Genomic DNA, 18914 nt, shown 5'->3' on the forward strand with positions numbered 1-18914 from the left:
TAATTAGGAGAGCATTAATAGGTAAAACTACTACACTCAGCTCGAGGCAAATTTTTTAATGAGCATGGTCTCGGCCTATTGTCACTTTCAACGTATACATGAATTTTGTACTCGGGAGGGTAAGCAGTGACATTGGTGGCAACAGGATCAGAAAAAAGTCAAGGACAAAGGTACATAAACTAAACACATGTTAACCGATATTGAGATATGCGAAATTTGAAAGAAGTAAATAGGTAGGAAATAAATGACCATCATATAATATTAGCCGGGGTATTTATAATCGCACGCTCGTTTAGGAATTCCAATTTCCTCTGTTTGTTTACACCATGTAAAATATTTAGAGTAATAGGCTTTGTATAAAATGTTTCTGGCTATCAATATTATAGTCTGCTCATAAGGTACGTGGCATGAAATAAAATGAGCACTTTCTCATTGAGGCACTTTACTCTTTTGATTACACTGTATCCAAATGAAAGCCAAATGGGAGAATATTATTCTGCATCAGCGGTTTGTTTGTTTTCATTCTCGGCATATACATTTATTGTCGGGCAATTAATGACAGGAAATTGGTTTACTCAAGTGCAGGATAATGTATTGCCAATAATTCCCTTCGTGTAACACATCTTCCATGGAGATGGAGGAAAACGTTTTCCTTTTCGCTGCAAAATGGCTACAACAAGTTAACGCTTTTTGTCTTAGAGAATGGTATTATCGACAACAAAAGACAATATTAATTCCCTTGTACTAACTGCTTTTCCATTAATGTTAACTGAATAGATACATATCCTTTTGATTGACAATATCACTGCTCGAATTCGATTGCTGAAGTTTAAGTTTACCCAAAGACGGGGAAGTCCGCCAGAGAGAAAATGAACGGAGCAAATGAAGAGAACAGTGACCTCAGTCGTTTAAGGTCCCATCTAGTTAACAGTTGATTCTGTTGTAGGAGTTCAATGTATAGGAGTGGAACGGAAATCACCAAATTTTAAATAAATGGCCAACATGTATATTCTAACTGTACCTCCAGGTTCAGACTAATCATACATCCAAACATTCGTGATGAAATCTTCCCTAGATGGAACATAATGCCCATTACGTCGAAGCCTATTCCTCAAATTTTATTTCTTTTAATAACTTAAATATTTAATTAGATGAGTGCCTAGCAGAAAGATCAGAGCCAGGAAAGGCATTAATATTTGTATTTTCACAGGTACCTTTCCCGTCCATGTGTGGAAAAGAGGTAACCGAACAGTGTGTGCGACGAACGAACTCTTCAGAGTACGATTACCAGAAGAGACTTCATTTAACCACAAACTGAAGAAATTTTTTTTATAGTTGAACATTAATAACAAAGACGAAATACCAAAGACCAATAGTAAACAAACATGGTAAAAATGAATCTGAATATGTAATCCGGACAATCGGCATAAAATGAGAAATGGATTATTTGTGTGTTTTTAATTTCTCCTAAATGATCAGGGAATTAGGAAATTGATACAAGTGCTTTCACATGTACGAGTGATAAAATCCACAAAATTAATTTCCGGGATATACGACACACGTGACTACGATTTAGAATGCACTTCTGCTTAGGGTTATCTGCTTAGGAAAGAATTTTACAATAAATGTGAAACCTCTTTCAATGAAGATTTTTCGTAAAACCTTCTTCATGATTTCTTGCATTAAATATTGACTTGTACATATTCGGCTTTTCATAGGCATGCAATGTGGTAAACGAATTCGACTGGCACAACCGTGGGTGACAAACGCTCGAACACATTGCGGGAACCGATAACTTCAACACTGGAATCTCGATTCCAACAAGCAGAATTGACTCGTAAAAAATGAATTTACACAAGTAACAGTAAAGCTAATTTCTGTGAAGACAAGGCTATATCTTTCATGTCATTTCATTCAAAATTTGATTTGCGCGTCTATGAAGAGTAGCGTGGAAGAATTAATATTCACCACCGCCCATCATATATTCCCCTACTATTCGTTCCGGGCATAAACCCCACTGATGAACTCTAAATCCTCCTCGCTGCCGCTGCTGCCTCCGCCCTCTTATGCGCTTTCGCTATCATTAAATCAACTTAAGGTACTCGGAAGTCCTTCAGCCGAGAACCAAAACACTAAGCTTGGAGGCGGCGCCGATTTTATCGTGGTTTAATGGCACTGTGATCACACCCCTAAAAGTAATTTCAGCACTTACATCAATTACCGAATTTCCTGACCACCTAGTGAAAATAAAAAAAACCTTTATCTCACCGCTTGATGGACTCTTTTTATACCGAATCGTCGGATTTTCGAAGAACAGGAAAGACCTTTTGTGTTGCGGGACAGCGGAATGCACCTAGCGGGCGTTAACACGGGCGCTCCACTCCCATAGTTACCTTAACCTTGGTTTTGCTCGTGAGAAAGAGCACTGTGCACTTGACCCTTCACTCCTGCGCGATAAAGGCAGTCGGAGGAGACAAGGAGGGGTGAGACGGAACTTGGGGAGGGAGAGGAGAAGCGAAAAAGCTTCTCGGAGTGAATGAGTCACGTGAGCTAGAATGCAGATACCCAGATAGGCGGAGAGAGTTTTCGAATGGTTGTATAAGCGTGCAGAAAGAATCGACGGCGTGAAACGGACCTGGAGGAATGGAATGGGGAGCTCACCATCAGTGTACCTCTTGACGACTATTTTCAGGAGGCAAACTAAAGATAATAATGGAGTAGTCTCATCTCAAAAGAAAATTTACAATTTCAACATGGCATAGATTAGACTTATCCGATAGAGGATATTCGATCAAAGAAATTTTGTTTTACAATCAGACGTTTCCTCCTAAAACGAAGGCAACGATTCCATACTGTTAACACCATTAACAACAACGGCGAGGCTCGATGTGTAGCAGAAATATTTCTTTTTGGTGTAACTTGTGGAAGCAGCCGAGTCACTGATACGAAAGATGAAGTCCCGATAGAGGTGAACACTAAAAGCATACTTTGATTTTAGATCGCCTATACTTCGGAAAATTTCTGAGTCATTCTATAAAAATTCAGCCCGTTTTGGAGTTGAAAATTAAATTAAATTATGTAGTGTCCAGTACAGATAGATACAAATACTCATTCTTTCCGCGAAGAATCAGTAAGCACAATAGCAAGAAACCGAAGTCACTTTAGAAATATGAAAAACATTTCATTTTCAAGTCGGAACAAAATTAAACATTGCAAAGATATCAGGTATATTTGTAGGTGCATATGTATGTTAGTTGGTAGCTAGTGTGTTTGCATGTGTGTGGGGTGCAAGGATTTTTGCATGGATGTATGCCATGATTTGTCAGTGGACTGTATGAATTTGTGGCTTTTGTATGCATAACGGGTGGTACCCTAACTCCTCCCGCCACACGCCCTTGCGGCGACTTGCGGGGTATTAAGTAGAAGTAATGAAAACTTTATGGAAAAAGCCCTATTAAATATCCCAATTTATGATGAAAATAAAGTATGTAAATATCAGTAATTAATTTCATGTAATTCATTTTATATAGTCGTACTTATTCTGAAAATTATCATGTCCCTCAAGATTAAACGATATCAACAAGCTCACCCTTTAAGCCGATAGAACAACCATCATGTCAATTCTTTTTACGCGCCCTAATGGTGAACTACTCAAAACTGAACTAATAGAAGTAATAAAAATAACATTAAATTACTTGTACTCAGCAGATATACTTTGGTATAGTTTTTACTGCTGGTGATTTTCATGCGACCACTTTATACGTCTAAAGCCACATTTTCTTATGCACGATTGGAATATACGGCGCTTTGAGCACTTGTCAATCATTTATTGTCTAGATTGCCATGTCAATAGAATCTATTCCTTTTCGCAATAATGTTTTCCTGTTGACCTACGTTCTGGTCGAAAAAAGTCATTCCAGACGTTATTGAAATAAAATGACCCATCAAACTTAAATGGCTGAACGGAAATATAAAAATAATAATACGCAGCACATCAACGTTAAATAATTACAATAAATAGAGCATGACACACGAATATATGAGGTATATTTTATTCAAATATCAAATGCAGCAGAAATATGTTGATTCGAAAGAGTCGTCTTCAAAATGAATACAATTTATTCAAAGCTCAGTTCAGCTACAAGTCTCATTTTGTTTGATACCATGCAATCATGGTACCCTAATGGTAATAAGTAAGCTCTCAGTATTACTAGTCAAGGGATACCGGGTTCAAATCAGGGAGATGTCCTTACACATTTTCAGCCAACCCCGAGCACGAGTATATTATTTTGCCTACTGGAACTGTCTCTGAAACCACAGACGCCACAAAAAAGGAATGTCTCGACGACCCTGAATTTGCCGTGGATTTATTTCATTAGCCACAGGTTTTATAACCAGGTGATGTACAAGCCAAATCTATCGAACTAGCCTTAGGACTGACTAGGTACATCCCAAATAATAGAAATTGAATAATATTTCTTCCGTGCGGAATAGATGCATAAATATGATACTTAAAACAGATATTAAATATTTATGCTTTGGAAATGCTGACCCCAATTGCCTACCATGAATCCATATTTTGTGACCTTTAGGTACTAATACTTTGAAATCCAGACTATGCCAATCGGTTGAGAGGACAAAAATGGCAAAACATTAAATGGTTTTCATTAAGAGTTTAAATTGGCTGTATATAACGTCAGGAATACAGTTGAAATGTCAAAATTAAAGGTCGTTTTGACAATCCATTATAATAAATGCCTCTTCTGATAAATAAAATCTTTGGTTCACTAATTGGATTCTTCGAAAGAATTACTGTCGCAAGCTGTAACATTTCGCTCTAGGCAAACCGGATCACGAACGTGTAGACATCTTCCATTCAATTCGAAATCTTTTGAAGGCATTCACATAATCGTTTTGACACGGATTCGCTTCGGACTAGGAGCGGACGTCGTTCATACTTTACGGAACCGCAGCCGAACGCTATTTTGAATCAGAGGAATTCTTGCGATGCGGCAGCAGCACTACCTGTTGTCGTGCAGCGACGCCTCCTCCCTTGGGAGTCGCCAACCCTTCAATCCCCCCAGAGGCCGACCGGCAGCCGCTCTCCCCTTACCTTTCCTCATTGTGATCGGCTAACGGTTAACAGCGCCGAAAGGTGGAAAAAGGTGGATGGAAAAAGTCAAGGGAAGGGGAAGAGGGGCGAGAGGGAGTGAGGGTGGGGAAAGAAGGCAGGTAGTGGACCAATAGACGAAAGTGAACCTGAAGTCAAAAACTTCGGACGGGATTACCATGGGCATGCTCGGTATTGGTGGTGGTTGCGTTCGGCTCAGATCCACAAGAGGGCTCATTCCGATGTGCACCCACCCCGCGTCCTTAGGGTCCCGTCGTCGCTCAATTCAAACCTCGGGAAACATCACAGATTGCAATCGCTGAAAAATTCGGTTACACCCCAAAAGGGTTTCTTTCCACTAACCAAATTCACCGTTTTCAAAATGAAATACTGGTTGTATTTTTCTTTTAGAGCATCGGATGCTGAGGTTAGCCGAAAATTCTACTATTTGAAATATTAGAGCATAGGAAATTAGACCATTAACATATTTAGATTAACGTTAACACATTAGAACAAGAAATATTAGAACATAAAAATGCTGATAAAATTTTTCTTTTCTGAGCATCGGATGCTGAGGTTAGTTGAAAATACTTCCATTTGAAATATTAGAACATAGAAAAATATATATCTGAAATAGATGACCCGCGATCATGGAATGAAATTTACTCATTTCATTCTACAAAACCGATTCCCGTCACGTTAGAAGTAATTTTCTCCACAAAACCTGCTTTCAAGAAATGAAAAAGTATTAAATATTGGTAGTTGCACGGGCACTTGTTTTCACATGTTTTCAGACAGAAATGTTGCTATTTAACACACTATATATAAAAGATAAAAAGCATAAGTCTCTTTCTTCGGCCAAAAATTTAATTTATTAATGTTCGTCCGCTGTTTTATTGTAAGCAGTGAAAATCTAGATATAATATATGACATTAGAAATGCGTGATAGCACCATGCATCCAGAGAAATCATCTGCTATTGGTTCTCGATTCGAGATTAGTAACTTTGCGTCTCCACTCAACAGTTTTGTAACGAAGAATTATGAGATCATGTACAGATTATGCCTGGTTTTTTGGGTTACAACAACGCGGGAATAATCCGAAAGCCATCGTTTCCATGCTAATTCCCTTGCATAGTCTTCGAGCTACCGTTACCGACAATTTCCCAATGCATTAATCAGTTGGTATTTTCGTTGCGTATTCTGTCTTTTTTCTTCCCAATTATTATCCTAAGGTAATCAATATGTTTCTTGGTGTGTCCCATTCGTCTCTTGTTTCCTTTTCGCGATAATTTCAATCTCCAATGCATCTCCTCACCTCATCCGCCCTATTCGATTTCAGCACAAGCCTCCGACAAGATAATCACAAGGTTCACTCTATTTCCTGGTCTACTTTTCCAGCTCCCCCTATTTCTTAACCAAACAGTACCACATTTGCCTATTCCTTCCATTTTTGAGACTACAGTCCCCCTGAGCACAGAAGTTGTCATCATGGAAGGCACCTTCTCTTGAACCATATTGGATCATGTGCCCGTCAGGCTTCCACCATTCAACGTTACGTTACTTCCAATTTACAAATCTGTTCCAGTTCGGTCAACATATTCTAGAGCTTCCCCTCACTGTAGGAATTCAGCATTCATTCTCCCACCACTACATACAAGCACTTTGGTTTCATCTCTTAATGCTCATAAAAATATATGATCTATTGCTTCGAAGAATTTTATGGATTTTAAAATCCTATGGTATTGTCAAAAGAATTATTTTTTTTAAGATGTATAGTTGTGGGATGAAGCACATTTTTAAAAAGCCAATTTGTATAATGAAGTCTTAGTAATAAAAAATATCTGGTAACTCAGTTTTCCAAAAACATCGCAAAATACGGAATAAAACCTTTTTTAAGATGCACGCAAAGTCATCGGAAATAAAGCATTGCATTATTACACTTCTTCTATTTAAAGGAAATCCATTAAAAATCAGAAAATAAATCTTATCTACTTAGTACAAACCTCTATTTTGAAGAATTTATCTGTATTTAAATTTATTTATTACTAGACAACCGTTGAATTACTGAATTACATTGCATTTATGAATGTTTTATTGAACGTCCGAATTACGTATTTTTTATATTTTAATCACAAAAGTAAATAAAATATTTCATTATTATTTTTCTAACTTCGTTTGTCAAATACCAATTGCATTAAGGCTAGGGATAAAATAGTTTTTTCTCCATTTTATGAAAGGCGTGGTATAAACATCATTTCCATAATACAGTCTTGCAATATCAATGGCAAATAGAAAAAGTGCATCATAGAAGAAAATAGCGAGTAACCCGATAGAAGCTGCCGTGGAATTGAAGAAGTGGTGGAGATCAAACGATGAATACCGTGGTTAACAGAGAGAAGGAGATGCAACAGGTCGTAAGATTCCCCGCGAAGGCGAGAGGAGAATGGGGAGAGAGATACTGGAGAATACAGTACTGCTCGCAAGAGGACGAGGAGTGAAGATTATAGGAAAGAAAAAGATATATGGTACACGTATCACGCTACGCGATTAAGGAAAAGACCAAACCTCGAATGGCATTTATTTCAATGGCCTAAGTAAGCATTTTGATTTTTAAGTTATCATACGTACGCAGCAAAATATATTTTACTTTTATCTCTGATTATTGCCATACTTTATACTATCAACCTGAAAAATATTATAGGTTTTTAGCTCTGCTGTCATCATGGAAAAGTACCATTAGAGCCATTAAGAGGTTCCACCTTTGCTAGCGATGGTTTGGCGAAGATGTGTTTGAATAGTATTCGGAGCCAGTTGTCGGAGATAAAATAAGATTTAAATGGAACCTAATTATGCTTATAGAATGTTTATAGAATACAAGAAAAGACAAAATGGTAATGTCATGATGCTTAATTATGTCCATAAGTAATTGAATTAAATAAATAAATTTATTTACTCTTTAATCCTTGAATATCTGATGAATCGTAAAGATTTTAAAAAATTGTTCCACAAATTACAACGATTTGTTTTCAAAGGGGAAAATTTAACTCCATTAAAAATTGATAATTTTTAATTTGACTTCTAATATTACTTAGAGAGCCATATTTACATACATCTAGATAAATGTGCCTTTCAAATGCACCTGATCCATTAGCAAAAAATTGCCCTTTGTTGCTATCAAATTCATCATGACGTGTAGACAGTTTTCGATTGAATTTTTTAGACTTTCTAAAAATACGCCAGTTTAACCATATGTTGTATATACGATTAATAATAAAGAGTGTGATAAAATTCCTTTGGTTCCTAAAAATCCCGGTCTAAGCGAACATTCTGAAATTGTTGAATTGCAGCGCACATTTAGCGGATAACTCCGTTAAAAATTACTGTCGCGGTATCTCCCGCAGTTTCTTGAAAAATTCCTATGGTTTGCCTTTTTGTCAATACCTGTCCTCGGAGGAAATAAATGGTTAACCAGCTAGATTACTCCCTTAAGGATTGAAGCCACGCGCCTATCATCTCATAAATTTCATTAGAAAATATATGTAGTTTGAGATATTTGAGGTTTAATGTATGATTTGATCGATAATTTTCACCGAAAGGAAATTACTCTCTTGTTTTATTAATGGAATATTTGAGGTAGGTGGAAATATTATCCGTCCAACAAGTGAGTCATGAAATAGAATTGTGTCAATTTGGTTATATTAGGAGTCAGCTGAGATTTCGTATCTCTTGACTATTTCGAACCAGTCCATCACTTCCGGCCATGAAAGAGGAAGTCCTGAAAAGGGGAACGAATCACCGGGGCTGCAAGAAAGAGAGAAAGGGAGTTTCGAAAAATTCAGTGAATCAGAAGACGGCAAGAACTGGTTCAGCTTATCCCTTCCGCCTAGATCGCCTTCCCGTCCACCCGGCCTGCCTTCCAAAGGCACTTCCAAGCCATTACCATTGCTTCTTGTCATCCTTTCTTTCGACACGTAACACTTTTCAGTGTACGGTTATCCTCAGCAACCCGGACTCTTTTTCCTGACGTCGTCGACCGCGAGGAACTTTCTTTACATAGTCCGTCGTCCGGGAATTTCCGTTCCCGAAACCGAGCAGCTCGACTGAGCCCTTTTCTTGTTTTCCCTCCTGTCCTCTTTACTCCCACTCCTCCCCCCTCCCCCTTTCCAATCCACACTCCCACCTAATATCACCAAATTTCGAGAGAAAGTCACCTCTTCCGGATATTTCCGCACCCCTAAACAATTAGTCTCTTATGAGTTCCTAAAAAATAAGGGCATCACGTGTGGTGCGACCCCAACCTTTCTTTTCTTCCTCTCTTTCATAACCTCAAATGCCTCCCGGTGTGTCATCCATTTCTCATGCCATCCTGGTGTTTCCCGCATTTTTAAATACCTTTGTTTTTATTCTGCAAAACCTCAAACCATTACTTGCCTAAAATGTATTACATTACGATTAAGGAAGTTTGCAAAGTTGCAGAGTGGGGACTTGCTGAAAATTCTTCTTACAGGCTCCGTATTTGCAAGAAATTACTTTCTGAACTCAAACCTGCAGTTGAAATAAATGTACCCCCGCCCATTCTATTTGAAGATTGTTTTAGCAAAAGTCACCGAAATAAATTATTATCTGATATTTGATAGGAAATCAATATTATTAAGCCAAGATCGTGACATACTGATGAAAAGGACAAATAGAAATAGGATGAACGAAAAAATTGAATAAAACAGCCTTAACAGAATTAGCACCATGTTTGAATGTTTCTTAAACAAATGGAAATTTAAATATGTAAATTTTATTATCCTATTCTTAGCAGCATTGCTTACAGTAATGTACGAGCATACATTTTTTACAGTACTGATACCAAACCAAAATGCAAATGTCTTTCAGCATTTAATCTTAATCTTGTGCATCTTATATTAGCCTCGATGTCAATTACGCTCATTTCATGCTTGGAGTTTAAAATCGACCACTATACTGCAAAAAAGGAAATTGAGGCATAAATATGTAACGAATTTCCATAAAAGGCTATTTTTCCTTACAGGCATTACCTTTTGCAAGATGTCTAAACGAGACAGTTACGTTCCATGTCAGAAATCATAATAGTAAATATTTGATCGACGTAAGACTTCGATAATACATCTGTGCGAAGATTATTCGCATTTCAAACGAAAATACATAATAGGACTTTTACTCTCAGAAATACTGAGAGAAAAAGCATCAATTCATTTGTCAGGCCTTGATTCAGAATTTAAATTGAGCTAGGGCTCATTGCAATAAAAATTCGATTCTTTTTTTTCTAAAAGTGACACTATCTTACCAGGATGCTCGTAATCTCACAGAAGTATTTTTACCTTTTTTTAGTAATCATTAAATATTTACCAAAACACGTCTTATAAGACGCGTTCGTATAATTATAACGCCAAATGATAAGCTGTACTAACTCCTCTACTATAAATTCATCAAATGCAGAGCCAACACGTCTAATAAATATCTAATTTAGGGAGAGTCAATAAAAAAATTTCAGTCAATGCATTAATCTCCATGAAAGGATTTCCGGGAGGAAATATGTTCTCCCAACTGTTGCCATGAAATAAGGACTAATATTTGGCAACAATTTTTCTATAACGGCATCTACGGAGTTTTTATTCTCTTCCGCAAAGCTTAAGAGCTAGAAATCCGAACACCTTGTCGAAAGACGGGTAAGAACAAAAAGAAAACGTTGAATCCCACGGCGGAGATGTAAAGGGCGGCTACGGATCGCGGCGATCGCTCCAGAAACAGCTGAATCACGATGGGACCGATGCGTTCCATCGGATAAATCGCCCGCTCGTTCCCCCTTCTATCTATCTTCCTTCATTTGTGCGAATCGTGTGGCAGCTATCGCTTTCATCGCCTCCTCACGCGATTAAAAACTCCGCGGGGCACCAAGACTCAGACGCGTCCCACGCAAGATTGAGATGCGTTCGTGCGTAACACGAACGGCGGAATGAAACGACAGCAAATGGGGCGCACGGTTTGCTCGGGGAAGAGGAGGATGATAGAGGGAATGGTGGGTTTTCCCTCGCCCGTCCCTCCACTCCCACGCTGCCCCCGTGACCCAGTGGCCCCCGGGGCAGAGAGTGGGCGTGGGCGTGATGTGATGGGAGGGCAGTGTACCCGGGGTAGTGGGCGGCGCTCGGCCGAGTTCCCTTGTTTCCGTCTCAGGTCCCGGCCCGTGACTCAACGTGGTGGAAGGGAGGGAGGGAGAGACAGACGGGCGGAATGAAGCCGAGATAAGAGGAAGGGGAAGTTGTGAGGGATGCAAGCAGAGGTGTGCTCTATTGCCATTTCCATGTATACATTTCGATAATTGCCACTGTCAGATTCTCACCGAACCGGTAATCGTTACTCTAGACGTGGGCACTTGTCATTCAGAACTCTGGCATGCTCTGCGTGCTACGGGAACTGCAGGGTCAGAGGAACGATTTAAACCTATTTCCTTACCTAAAATTGTAATTGAAGTTTCCGATTCCACAACGGATTCCAGCGAACAAATATTTTTTTATTAGATATTCATCAGCTACACGTTTTACTTTACATACTAATAGCACTAAAAACTTTTTGCCGAAAGAAATCGAAACCGCTGTGAGTGCTATAGATTGTGTAGAGTTAACGTGAATAATTATATTTTGGTGAATTAAATACTGATTCGCATTGGTAAAAATAAAAAGTCATCAAACTTATTGGATTGCTACAGAGGTGCGATTTAAAAATTATACTTTGGAAACATTCAGCAATGGTTTGATCAACGCTGAGTTATGGACGAAAGGGAAATAAAACTGCGGTAATAACATGATTTAGGTGTGTGCTTTCGTAATCTGCACTCCTATTCTGTCTTAATTATTTTTTAAAGCTTTTTAGAGGTGGAAGTCCATCTCATGGTTGACTGATTTAATCGAAAGCGTCCGGAATTCAGAACCGAGAAAGAGGGAAGAAGCTCGTAAACCTCCGAAACCAAATGACACACGTTTCCCTAGGCACTAGATGACAGAAAACGGCCTTTAGAGATAACTAACGGGACGCTTTCATGTCATGGTTGAGTGATTGACTTGATTACGTCCGGAATTAAAAACCGAGAGAGAAAGACGAAATGTTCTTCACCATTGCGATTCACATTCTCCTTGGCATAAGAAAAAAAGATAAGTTTTTGTTTCTCTAGCCACTTAATTATCTTTTAGCTTTTCTTCATTTTTCCAAATATTGAGTTCAGAATTCGAACGAGGATTCTGGGATAAGGATACAGTATGCAGGGAAGAACCTGAATTGCTTCATGCATACTCATATAATAATTACATAGGATAGCATGAAGTATAATACTTCCTTTTCTTTTCCTTTACAAATTTCTTTGAATTCGATCGTAAAGAAAAGCCTGGAATCAAAGATGAATGTTCATCAAATATATTTCCTGCATACTAATTATGATGACTGCATCGGAAAATATTTAGCTTTCCAGTTTTTCTATAAAAATTAATCATGGAAATGAATATACGTGTAGAACGTCACACTAAAATCACGTCTTAAAAAATAATAAAATATTAAAGACATTACACCATTTGAATTGTAATGAATAACAGTATCTCATCGTTTATGGTAGAAAAACCGGAACAAAACAAAAATATTAAAACAGAAAACATCATGAGATAAGTAAAGTAATATACTCTTAAAATACCTAATTAATAATTAATCTAATATTAATAGTTAGACTATCGTTAAGGGTAAGGTTTGGATAGACAAAGACAAACACCGGTACATTTCTTAGTCTCACCTTAAAAACACAACCTGACACCCGGCATTACAATAAACCCTTCTTTAATTCCGTATCTTTTACCTTCTACTGCCATTTATTACGTACATCCAGCAGGCCTATATTTTTCCTTACCAAATCTCGCTCCTGCTACGCTATCCGCTCTATTATAATCTTCAATATCCTGTGCTGTGCAAATTGCTATGCATCCATTCACTTTTTCTACCTCCTTTGAATTTCTCCCAACAATTTTTTCTCCTGCCCTGCCATATCTTGTTCATTTTGCCCATTACCTCTTTTTTACTAATTTTTTGTTTCTTGTAATATATTTTTACTAATTAAAAGACTTAACAAGCGATGTTTAGTCATGAAGACATGAATGCGCCTAAAAACCACCGCTTCAGGTATAAATGAATGAAAACACTTGGAATATGTATATATAGTTCGTCATTTCTTCGATATGGGAATATTTCACTAAAAAATAATGATTTCTAGGCAATTCAAAGAGCTGCGGGAGATGCTGCGACAGTAACTTTTAACGGAGTCATCCGCTAATACGCATTAAAATACAGAATTTCAAAATTTCGGAGTGAAATAGCCTCGGTAGCTTAACTGGGTAAAGCACTCGGCCGCACGTCGAGGGATCCGGGTTATAATCCCGATCAAGGCGAATGACTGTAACTCTTTGAAATGTCTACATTTAAATGCATAATATCTAGAAGTCGACGTTTGATTACGTAAATCTAACGAGAGGAAAGGAAGTTCGGACGTCAGGATATCTCGTTTATTACTAAATACAATTTTACTTTTCCTGTTGTCAACCAGTGTAAAAGGGATAGAGATAAGCGTTCCAAATAAACACTTCTAGAGTGCAAGTCCAGCTAAGTATATAAAATAATTGCATTCAATGGGTACTTTCCTCCAAAATCGTGGGGCGCCCGCGATGCCGGAAGGAACGAAAGAGATAGGGATTGGTGTGAGAAACCCGAGTGATGGATTGAGATTTTTGCATGTATCATAAGTGAGTCATCGGCTATTGAAGGGGAATTTGACTGTTGACAAGATGAGAGATGATTTTCGCGTCCAAACTTCGCAAGTAGAAGCCGGGGAGAGAGAGAGAGAGTTGAGGGGTGAGACAGCACATTTTGACCCCATTGTGGGCTCTCTGTTAAATATTTATAACTTCAGTATAGCTTATGCTTTCACCTGGGTTTTTCTTTCCAAACATTCCAACGATCTGCGGTGATCCATATTGAAGCTCACCCAGCAACGGGACTTAGTAGTCATATGCCGGAGATGAAAAAAGAAGAGCAAAAATGTTTTCTCGCCTTTTATATCTATCACGCAGCTGAACGCTATTTACAAACAGCGAATTTTACCGTCTGTGAGCACAAAGTCCTATTGAGTAAAATAAAAGTATTCATTACCAATCGGCTGAGAATTTTGAGAATGAGGCTTTTAACGCTTTCGTTCCAAGATGCCATTCTGTAGAGCTTAACATGATCTTGTCCGCACAATTGCAAAATTTGACCTAAGTGTTACATTTATTGCGCTCGTATCAAATTTGCACTTCCATCAGTCCTTCTTTGATCAATTCGGGAAAGGATTTCTATCTTACTGGGTAAAACTTGAAAGTGTACGGATATTTTCAAATAATTACTTTCGGCGTTTCCAACATAAAATGTGGGACTAATTTTAATGAAATTGTAACATGATAATTATCAAATAAATACCAAAATTAATTCAAATTGAAGCATTTTAATAAATATGAACGGTTCGATTTAGAGCAAAATAAAATCTGGAAATTCGGGATCAGTTACTTCTGATATTCAACGGCTTCGAAATATTAATTTTAAATGTGCTTCACGTAAAATTGAAGTGTTTTTTGCTCTAGCTAGACATTACTGAAGAAGACGTGCTTGAAATCAATTACAATACAGCCAAAGAGAAAAATATTAGCCAAAAAGTAATAGTAAAATGAACTCGCTAAAATTCCTTCACTTATAATTTGGTAGAAAATAGGAGTAGATTGGTCGGATAGGTGACTTAACAGCAACCTCTACATGTTTTAGACTGCTCAGGTACGAGTGAAGGATGGAGAGTCGGGTGTAGTGCTAGGAAGATGGCAGCAGAGCGTTTCAACGTGTATGTGAAGAAAATGGTAATAGGGGCTTGAGAAAAACTTTAAATAGGAATGAAAGTCGGTGAGAAATTTAGAAAATCAGTTAGGGTAGCGAATGATTGAGCTTTAGTTGTCAGCCAAGCATTTCTGAACGCATCAGAAAGTCGGTTGATAGATATGGGATGGGAATCAATATAAAAAAACTAATGGTTTAGGTTATTGAGAAGAAGGAAAGCTACAACAAATGCTAAAATATTAGGGTAAAAACTAGACCACTTTAACTATCTGGGTGGTGTTTTGGACGAAAATGGTAGAGGCATAGGAATGAGAATTGTGTTAGGCAAAGCTGTCTTCACTAGGAGGAGGGAACTGATGACGGGGACGTTGAGTACGGAATTTTGAAAAAGCCCCGTTAAACCTTTACTATGAAGCGCGGTTTTGTAAAGCGCGGAAACATGGCGGTTTAAGCAAGATGATAGACAATTAATACAGTCAATAGTACGAAGAACTACCTGCGATGGATAATTGTTACCACGTTCCATAATTCAGATCAAACGATTATAGTTAATGATTCTTCCTCACATTTGTCGGTCGTAATTGATTGACAGTAGAGGCTAAGAAAATACTCAAATCCATCCAATACGTAATAGTATCGTGAACAGTAAGTAATTATCTTCAAAATGTAATCGAACGGTATTAACTCTTTTAAAATGTTTTGAGTAGCTGTTGATATTTGTCATATTCCAGGCTGACTGGCTTGATTTACCATAGAGATCTCTTCTACTGTTAGATCCCTATGCTCCTTTGTCATAGTTTTGAATGATGATTTTGTGATTGGGGTTGAACTCAGTATTTGCGGGTACATTATTAGGATACGCATAAAATACTTTGGCATGATTAAATCAGAAACTGATAAGCACATGGAATATTCAGTCACATGTTCAAATCTACCCATTTTATCATTTTACTCATTTTGCGTTTAAGATGGAACATATTATGTACGCAAAATATGCACTGCCTTCTCCCTTAGTACAATTGCACGCATATGGTACATTGGTATTATTCATAATATCGCCAAAAACATTTTAATGATGAAAACTCGCAAAGGTTAATTTTCAATCATTTATTTTAATGTTAGTAAATATTTTTTTGTGATTTCATCTCTAATGATGAGTGTACTCATTATAAATCATTAAAAAATATTGATGATCCAAAATTATGGACGTAAAGTTGATGGCATTGCCAATCACTAGTATGAATAAATATCTCTTCAGAAGCGACAGATTAAGGTGTCATAACATTGTTCTGAAAGCCAGTGCTATTACCTTCAAATGAAAACGAGATAATAGAGCGAAGCCGTATATTTTCCCCCTTGATCTTCTTTCATTGACTACCAATAATAATCTGGAAAGTAGGTTCAAATGGTAATGCCCTGATTACATTATTTCAAAAGTAACAAACGAATACTCATAGGCAGTCAAGAACAATTTCTCCACAATTACCTTGGATACCATGAATTCCGCGTTTTGGTATCATCCACAACGCAATGAGCTATATTTTTGCATGCGGCAAATTAACCTATAATATTGAATTTGATAAATTTCTTCACAACTGTTTTGTTTAAGGTTTATTATTGCAGCTTATAATTAATTAATAAAACGGAATAATTAACTCATGCGTATTATTATCAATTACAGTTCCTGAATGCTAAGCTGAAGGCGCAAGAGATACAAAAATGGAGCTTGATAAACCGCCGCCTTCCTCAGCGCTCCCATCTTGCATCGTCCGTTCGGAGAACTACAGCACCGAGTCCTCGGCTAAGTCTTCCTCTCACTGCCGCAAAGGCGGCGCCACTTGTCATTCCACCCTCTCCACGCCCTCCCATCGGCGATCACCCCTCAAACTCCTCCTCCTCCAGTTGCTGCTCGCATTCCTGATAAGTACCTTGCCACAAAATGCTTCCGCGTCTCCACTCTGGTATCCAGGTGAGTATCACTAATTATGATACCGCTTTCATTTCACAGTGAACCTATTAATGCACGTCACTCGAAATAAACCTCAAACCGGTGCAGCGATAAGTTCATCGGAAAAATATCATGGTTTTTTGCGTGGCTTCAAAAAAGAAAAACATGTATCACTTGTGGAATAATTAACTACATATTTCCGAAAAACCAGGTGGGAAAAGAAGTAGGGCAGAGTTAGTAAAAAATGATGATTTGGAATTGTTTTAACGTAAATTGAATTTGAAAAAAAATATTTTGCTCACATAAAATGTGTACTGATTTAAAATGTATTTTTCCATTAAAAATTTGCACAGATTTGAATAACCGTCATGTAAGCACTCTAACTATTTTAGCGAGAAACTTTCAGTAGCGAATATTACATATACAATGACGGGTGGCGTTCCTTTGCGTCATTCTTTCATGGTGGGAAAGAAAACTAGGCAGAGGTCAGATAATGATGGTCTGCATCGAAACCGGTCGCAAATAAATTAATATTTTGTGGAAAAGCAAAGTATTTTCTTTCTAATATTGCACATCTTATTTTGCTTTCACTTTTCGTTCAAACTCAAATGAGAAAGAAAAATATTTAGGAAATATTTTCTGAGGGTACTCATATTCGGTATATTCAAGTATTGTTCAAATATAATTGTGGCTCATTTAATCAGATTTTCCATTATGATTGATTTTTTTCAGAAATGGGTTCTTAAATATTTAACAAAAGTTTCTTTCATGCAATACATCCCCACCGAGGTTGCGTATCTCATTTTTGGAGTAAGTGAATAATTCATTCCTATTTCAGTAAACAAATTTTCATCTCGTAAAAAAAGGCTAAACACACTGAGCATCATCCATTGGGTGGGATGGTTTAAATATGAACCCTCTGGTATATTTTGCCAAATACCTCACGTAAAATCGATACCGGGTTTCTCCATCATTAATTTTCTTCCTTTTCAAAATGATCACAACAGCCGCGAGGCTATCAGTATGCAATTTACTTTGAATAATTCTTCTATGAATAGCTTTAATAAAGAGAAATAATGAACAATATAATATAATTAAACGCTATCATTAATGTACTTATTGATAATTTCAGCAGCGCATTTAATCATATTAATGTAAATGTATTTGTTTTCATGATAAAATGGAAAATAATTTAAATTGTTTAAACTAAATGTAATACATCTTCAACTTAATACAATAATGCTTTTTCCAGTCATGGACTTAATCATAAAGTACATTGAAAATTTAACTTAAAACCTGTCTTAACTTAACGTGAAAAAATGCATGCATAAATAATATTAAATTCAAGTATCCATTAGAATAAAAGTGGTGCAAATATCAAATCCACGAATACTCAGACTTGTGTTTAGTAAGATACTACGTTGAAGTGTCCATTTAAGACGCTGAATTGGTGCATAATATCTTTTATCACTAGTTTAACATGTAATGCGCCTAAAATCTTACATGGTAACTGCAATCCAACCTTAACAATATTTTTCCATTCGTTTCAGCTTCCATAGAGCCTCGGAATATCCGCAACCTACCATGCGTGAGCAAGAAAACTCAAGAAACGGGCATCTGCATGTTCGCATTCTCATGCTTTAAAGTCAATGGCACGCATCTGGGTACCTGCATTGATAGGTTTTATTTTGGTTCCTGCTGTCAACTACCAGAGAGTTACGACCCTAATGCCATAGCGAATGAAGTTCTCGTTCATGAGACTCATCCTTCACCTCTGAGGCCTCATCCGACAAGAAGGCCTACTACGAACGCAACACTTTCCTCGTGGAATGGTAAACCTACAAGACCTGCGACAACAGCGAGACCATCCACGGGTACATACACAAAGACAACGACTAGTCCAATAGTCACCCGACCTACCCTCAAACCTGCCGCTT

The sequence above is a fragment of the Hetaerina americana genome, unplaced genomic scaffold, assembly GCF_022747635.1.
Source record: "Hetaerina americana unplaced genomic scaffold, ioHetAmer1.1.p SCAF_1, whole genome shotgun sequence".
Classification (NCBI taxonomy): Eukaryota; Metazoa; Arthropoda; class Insecta; order Odonata; family Calopterygidae; genus Hetaerina; species Hetaerina americana.